This window comes from Numenius arquata, chromosome 39 (assembly GCF_964106895.1).
Source record: "Numenius arquata chromosome 39, bNumArq3.hap1.1, whole genome shotgun sequence".
Taxonomy (NCBI): Eukaryota; Metazoa; Chordata; class Aves; order Charadriiformes; family Scolopacidae; genus Numenius; species Numenius arquata.
In genome coordinates, this window is record NC_133614.1 from 85,455 (window position 1) to 92,934 (window position 7,480).

The window sequence follows — 7,480 nt, forward strand, 5'->3', positions numbered from 1 at the left end:
TAACTGGCAACAACATACAGCAAGATTGAAGTTCCCCAAGGATCTCTTGCAAAGTCCTCAGAAGAGATTTTCAGGACTCTCCTGGACAAAGTGAATTAGAAGGAAGTTGTGGTGAATTGAGTGTTGACCCTGTTGTGAGCAGGAGGTTGGTCTAGAGACATCCCAAGTTCCCTTCACACTTGAACAGTCCCATGATAAACCTGTTGTCTCTGATGATGGCTGCTGTGGTTCTTGCAGCCATTAACTCCTCATCTGCATGTGGGTCAGCACCAGGCATGGAAACCCTTGAGTCAGACCCTCACAGTGGTGTCATGGTGCCACCAGGGCCTGGAACATTGGAAGTTCGGTGTGTCATTGTGGGTGACAGCTTGTCCAGACAGAACAGGCTCTCCTGACAGCCTGCAAGAGCTGTGCTTTGCAAGAGGATGACAAATGAGAGTGACACATGCAGAAAAGGATGGCATGAGGGTGATGATATTCCAACATCCCTGAGGTCCCTTGGAAATCCAGTTAAATGCAGTAGGACTGGAAGAGCCCTCACCCTCTCAGGCAGCATTTGTAAGGTTGAACTTATCAGTATGAAAGGCTGAGAGAGATGAAGTTGTTCAATTGTGAGAAGAGAGGGCTTTGGGAAGAACTAAAATTGACTTTTCCACAACTACCAGGAGGTCATCAAGAAGGCAGATCCACACTCTTCAGTGTTATGTGTGAAGAAACACCATCTACCCATGAAACACTGCACTGTCCGGTACAAACATCCCACCTCTGCTCCCTCTTTCCTCACTGGCTGTGGCTTTGCAGCTGTTTCTGAGATGGCCACCATGGCTAACCCTGCATTGGAAAGAAATTGCATTAAAGTAGCAGCACCTTTGAGTATTTGTAGTGCCCTGGAGCCCCCCATGCTGTTCCCTTGTGAGGGACACCACCATCGGGGTAACCATCTGCACGCTAATATGGACAGCTGACAAAATGGAGCTTCAGTCCAGGGGGACCTTGAGAAACCCTGGGATTTGGGCAACAGAACCTCTAGAAGTTTTACACAGAGAAGCGGCCAGAGCTGCAACGGGGGAAAGAATAACCCCGTAGATGAGGGCAGCCCGGGACCTGACTGGCTGGGCAGGGATCCTGAGGAGAAGGGCCTGGGCACCCCGAGGGATGCCATAGGAGCCAGTAGTGCACGGTCACCAGGAACAAGGGCAGCTGCATGTGGGGCTGCGTTAGGAGGAGCGTGGGTCACCCACCCCAGGGGAGCTGTCATCCCACTCCTCTGAAACCTGGTGTGGCCACCTCTGGACTCGTGTGGCCCTCTTTGGGGCTTCCTGTTCTAGAGAAGTGGGGAGGACTGGGGAGTGTCCAGAGGAGCTCTGCCAAGAGGGGATTCATGGCCTCAAGGCCATGAGGCCCCTTTCTGGGGAGGCTGGGGGACATGGGCTTCTCCAGCCTGGTGAAGTGGAAGCTCAGAGCATCACAGTCACAGCCTGGAACTGCTTGAAGGGGGGTTTCAGAGATGGTGGAGCTTTTCTTCATAATGGAAAAAAAAAAACATGGGAAAGGAAGGATGTCACAAACTGTGTCTGGGGAGGTTGAGGCTAGAACTGAAACAAGGAGATGTCACTCCAAGGGCAGTGCTGTGGTCCAAGAGAGCACCCAGAGGGAGGCTGGACCAGCCCATGGCTTTTTTGTTCCAGGAACAGCCAGGGAGGATGGAGAGATATCAGGAAGGGTAGTGAGCTGTTGGGGTGAAACTGAAAAGACAATTGGGTGCCTTCAGAGACAGAGGTGCAGGTGTGGGACACCGTAGGACAGACAGTGGTGGAGATCGTTGAGGGCCACGGAAAGGCTGAATCCCCCAACAGAGGTGACCTCTCCTTCACCATGGCTATTGCCTCTGCCACCAAGGCCAACCAGAAGGCACCTTAACCTCACTCAGGAAGACCTCTTGACCTCCTTGCCCCACCCAGATGGGTCCTGCCAGTGTCCTGCCCTTGGCATTGCACATCCCCACATCACACTGCCCCAGGAAGAGCCCTGGGCCAGGTGGGAGGGACAAGATCTCCTTTCCCAGGGGCTGGGGGTCAGAGCCTGGCCCTTTGCCTTAATGGGACACAGTCAGGTTTCCTCAGCATCAGAGCCACCGTTAATTGTCCTTTACCTGCCTGTCCTTATTGCCTCCAGTTTTCTGCTCTAACGAGCCCCTGGGGAGGCTTTGTTGGGAATGGTCCTCACTGGGACCCATGAACACGGGTCCCAGAAAGTGTTTCTTTTGGAGATGATGTCACAGCTTGACTTCCTGAGAGGTTTCTTCCACTTGCTCTCAGTGTCTGAGGTTCATGGGCTCGGTATGAAACCCACCAGAGGGGTCATTAAACTGCCTCGGGCTGGTCCTCTGCTGCTGAGCTGGGCCGGGCTCTTGGGACAGAGGCAGCTCCTGGCAAGCGGGCAGAGCTGCAGAGAGACAGTTTTAGCCAGCGCAGCAGGGCTGAGGGAAGAGCTTCAGGCGCGAGGATGAGAGGATCAATGCGGAGAGAGGTTCAAGGCAGTTGGGAGTGGTAGGAGAGCTGAGAGCTGACGGTGGGACAAAGCTTCACAGCCCTCTCCACGGTGAGTCTCGGGCTGCAGGGCAACGGCCCTGCAGATCCTGAAGGGTTCTCCTCAATCTGTCATCGCCCACAGCCTTTGGGCTCTCTCTGCAGTGCAGAGGAGGATGAGGGTGTGCTCCAGAGCAGGGCTTCCCTGCAGCACCCTCAGAGGGACAGGAGAGGATGGGTGCCTTGTGCTGGGGATGGTGCAGGGTGGGAAGGTGGGTGAGCAGCCAGGGGCTGAGTATAAACCTTGTACATTTTATATTGGTATCGGAAAGGATACTGGTTCTTTACTATTTAATGTACTTAGAAGTGTTTCAGTGTTAATTATTTCATCTTATTCTACAAATCTGTTTATATTTAAATCCTTTGGGTTTCCTTTATTTTTCCTCATGTGGGAGGTATCATAGAGTGATAGAGTAATTGTCTAAACGACAATAAATGGTTGTGAGATCTTCAAACTCAAGCAAGGTTTCAGCAGGAGCTCAGACACTGACCCTGCAGGTCCTGCCATGCTGATGGTGCCCCCAGTCCTCTTCTAACCTGTGGGTCTCCAGGCAATGCAGTCCATGGGGTGGGGGTAACGTTAACTCCCCATTAAGGACACCCCATCTTCTGGGCATCCAAAAGCTGACAGATCTTCACTGGGGAGGGGAGTCTGCAGATCTGCACTTTGGAACTGGACTCCTCTGCTCTCCATGGGATCATCCTCCAGACCAAAGGGGTTCCAGCACAAAGCAGCTGAGAGCAGGAGTGATGGAGAGAGCAGCTCTCCTCCTTCTGCACTGAGGGTCTGTCCTGTTGCCTCCCAGGACTCTCAAAACAGCACTTGTAGTGTAGCAAAAATGCCAGGGATTTCTGCCTTCAGAAATGACTCCTCAGGTGGGACAGGGGCAACAGCAGAAAAATACACACACACACACACACACACACACCCCGAGCTCTGTTCCGCATCCAGGGGACCTGGGAGTGACAATGGTCAGAAGCTCTTTCTTATCGGGGGTAGATGTAACCTGCGACCACTCCTGGTTCCTCTCTGCCTGTTGCTGCACAGCACGACTGACTCCTCTGGGGCCCCCAGCAGAGTCCCCTGCTTCCCATTGCACCCTCAGCCAGCACCAACCAAGGATCATGCCAGGATCTGCACCAAGATCTTCCTGGAAGGACAGAGGTCATTTGGGGGAGCGTAGTGTGACAAGTGGAAGAGGTTCTGCTCAGAGGTGTCTGTACTGACTCCTCGTTCTCTTTTCCTTTTTTGAACAGGCCCACATGTGTAGAGGGAACAAATGTCCAATGGCAGCTCCATCAGTGAGTTCCTCCTCCTGGCATTCGCAGACACACGGGAGCTGCAGCTCTTGCACTTCTGGCTCTTCCTGGGCATCTACCTGGCTGCCCTCCTGGGCAACGGCCTCATCATCACTGCCATAGCCTGTGACCACCGCCTCCACACCCCCATGTACTTCTTCCTCCTCAACCTCTCCCTCCTCGACCTGGGCTCCATCTCCACCACTCTCCCCAAAGCCATGGCCAATTCCTTCTGGGACACCAGGGTCATCTCCTACTCAGGATGTGCTGCACAGGTCTTTTTCTTTGCATTCTTGATCTCAGCAGAGTTTTATCTTCTGACTGTCATGTCCTACGACCGCTACGTTGCCATCTGCAAACCCCTGCACTACGGGACCCTCCTGGGCAGCAGAGCTTGTGTCCACATGGCAGCAGCTGCCTGGGGCAGTGGGTTTCTCACTGCTCTCCTGCACACAGCCAATACATTTTCAATACTCCTCTGCCAAGGCAATGGCATAGACCAATTCTTCTGTGAAATCCCCCAGATCCTCAAGCTCTCCTGCTCACACTCCTACCTCAGGGAAGTTGGGCTTACTGTACTTAGTGCCTGTTTATTCTTTGTGTGTTTTGTTTTCATTGTGGTGTCCTATGTGCAGATCTTCAGGGCCGTGCTGAGGATCCCCTCTGAGCAGGGACAGCACAAAGCATTTTCCACGTCCCTCCCTCACCTGGCCGTGGTCTCCCTGTTTGTCAGCACTGCGGTATTTGCCTACGTGAAACCCCTCTCTATCTCCTCCCCATCCCTCGATGTAGTGATGGCTGTTCTGTACTCGGTGGTGCCTCCAACAGTGAACCCGCTCATCTACAGCATGAGGAACCAGGAGCTCAGGGACGCCCTGAGAAAACTGTTCAATGGATCTTCCACTATCACCAGTAATTTTCTTCTCCTTCACTGCAGAGCTCCCAAAATTTATTATAGACAAAACCTCTGCTTTTCTTTCACTGATCATACTCCTTCGAGGTAATTTCTTGGGTTCATAGCACTTCTGTTGGAGCTCTGTCCTGTTGCGTCTGATCCCTGAAGAACCAGGAGTCACCTCTTGCCTCCATAACGGCATCTCTGAAATAAAAGGAGACCTTTGAAATACAGTGTCTGAAGGCTGGACTCTCCTTGATAGAGTTATAGCTAAGGAAAATCCAAAGGAATTGGACTTTCCAAGTGTCTTTCCACCTTGTTTTCTCCTTGTATTTGTGGGAATAATCTCACAGCATCACTGGAATCTGTTGGATACAGAGAACTTTATGAAGGCTCTCTTCTTGGTGTCCAGGAGCATTAGAATCAGTATATCAGCTCCCAGTCCCCTTCCTCAGGCTGTCCCAGCTATGATGGGTCTGATGGCAGGTGTCAGTCCATGTGGAAAGCAATCTGGAGGGGTCAGGAGAGGATGGGGACACTCCATGCACTCTGGGGTGGGAAGTGGATGGAGATTCAGAAGGTGAAACACTCTCAGAGGTTAATTCCCCCCCAGGATAAAGCACTAGAGGCAGGAACCCAGAGAGCAGGAGTGTGCAGGGCCGTGGGAGGCAGTGAAGATGCATCAGGCAGAGGGAAGGGAGACTGGAGAGATGCGGGAGCTGCCTGAGGAGCCCCAGGGCCAGGACTCTCCTGCTGTCCTGGGGAGCAGGGCAGGCGGGGAGGCGGAGAGAGGCAAAGGCAGTTTGGGCTGGGGATGCCCTGCAGCTGAATGCAGGAGAGGCAGAGAGTGAGTGGCCTCTGCTGGCACTTGGGGCCAGCTCCAGCCCCGGGGGGACGGGGAGGCTGAGAGCCCTCTCTGCCCCCAGCAGCTGCTGTGCCCTTCAGAGGGGCTGGGGCTGTGGGGGGAGTGCCCAGAGCTCTGCAGCACCCTGTGGGGAGCAGTGCTGTGGGGCCAGCCCAGACTGGGGGGCTCTGCTGGGCTGGGCTGGGAGAGGGCAGGGGAGGTGGGGGAGAGCCAGAGAGGGGCTGGACTGGTCTGGGAAGGTCCCAGGAGAGGAAAGCCCCAATGGCAGCGGAGCTGTGTGACCATGCCGGGTGAGGACCTGCTCCAGTGGGCATGTGGGGCAGAGCCAGGTCTCCTGGAGAAGGAAGCAAGTCATGAGAGGGGCAGAGAGAGGAGCTGGTCTGTGCCATGTTCCCTGGCCATCCTGGGGAAGCTGCCCCAGGGCAATGGGGAGGGGAGCGTCCAACTGGGGGGCTGCTGGGGGTGGGGGCAGGGAGGGTGGCCATGGGGACTGTGCTGGTGGGGACCTTTCCCCACCTCATGAACACACCCTGATCTGTGTGGTGCCTTCACCGCAGGGCTGTGGGGCCATGCTGGGCAGTGGGGCTTGTCCAGCCCCAGTGAGGAGGTCTCCTCCTCTTGCCCCACGCTCCCCAGCACAGTTTCAGCCGACAGGCGTTGCCACAGTCCCTGTGGGCTGGGTGTTGGGGGTCTCCATGTGTCCTGCTGGGATCCCATGCAGGGACCTGCCGTGTGTGTCTCCGCTTGGAGCTGGTCACCATGGCCTGGCTGTGCAGTCCCAGGAGATCCTGGCCGGGCTGTGCTTGGAGATGGGCTGTGATGGTCCTCACCCACAGCAGGAACCGAGCACCAGCAGAGAAAGCTTCTCAGGGGACGAGTGCCTCACGCTGTGCTGGGTGCACGTGTGAGCCTTGGGGGATGTCCTCACACTGAGATTCTTCCTGGTACAGAAGGGGAACCATGGTATCCCAAAGTAACTGGAGCTGGGTGGGAGCCGTGAGTGTTGCAAAAGGCTCACACACAGAAGAACTATTTTAAAAAAATAAAAAAAACCCTTTATTGATCTCTACTGATCCCAGTGCAGTGGGGGTGCACACAGACAGGGCTCTGACACCCCATTCACCACCGCTGTCACTAAAGATCAGAGCAGTTTCATGCTGGCACCCACTGACACCCCGTGTCCCATAGCTCTTGCCAAAGTTGGTCTCTAACCCAAAGCCCTCCTCAGACACCTCCCCATAGATCAGGGGCTCAGGGACTAGTCTCAGCAAATTGGACCACCCTTCTGGCCGCTGCTGGAAAGTCCCCATTCTGTCAGGGTCTTTCTCGCTGCTGCTGCCAGAATCATGCTCATGAGGGCTTTTTTGGTTTTTAATATTTTACTTTCTTAGGTTTTTATTATTATATTTTCACCAGCCCTAGGCCTGTGTTTTCCATTCCTTTAGGGCCCTCCATGGAGACTTCAGTTTGTATTAATCTCTCGCCCATCATGAAGGGACTATCCTGGGATCATCCATCACCATCCTGGGACTGAGCAGTCACCCTGAGCTGCGGGTTCCTCTCTTCCTGCTATTCCTGATACTCTGCCCCATGGCCATGGCTGCAAACATCTCCACTGTTGTGCTGGTGGTGGCTGACAGGCACCTCCCCACCCCCATGTACCTCTTCATGAGAATCTCATCCTGCCTGGAGGCCTGCTGCAGCTCCACCATCCTGCCCAGGCTGCTGGCCACCTTCCTGATGGGGACGGGGCCATGTTCAGGCATGTTCCCGTGCCTTCAAGATGCCGTTCAGCAAAACCCTGGCAGGTGGGAGGGACACTTTGCCACAAAC

The 7,480-nt window shown here is 54.6% G+C and overlaps 1 pseudogene; it reads left to right on the plus strand.

The window, feature by feature from the left end:
• Window positions 1–3,847: 3,847 nt before the first annotated feature.
• Window positions 3,848–4,803, plus strand: LOC141476539 (olfactory receptor 14J1-like; annotated as a pseudogene).
• The last annotated feature ends 2,677 nt before the right edge of the window (window positions 4,804–7,480 follow it).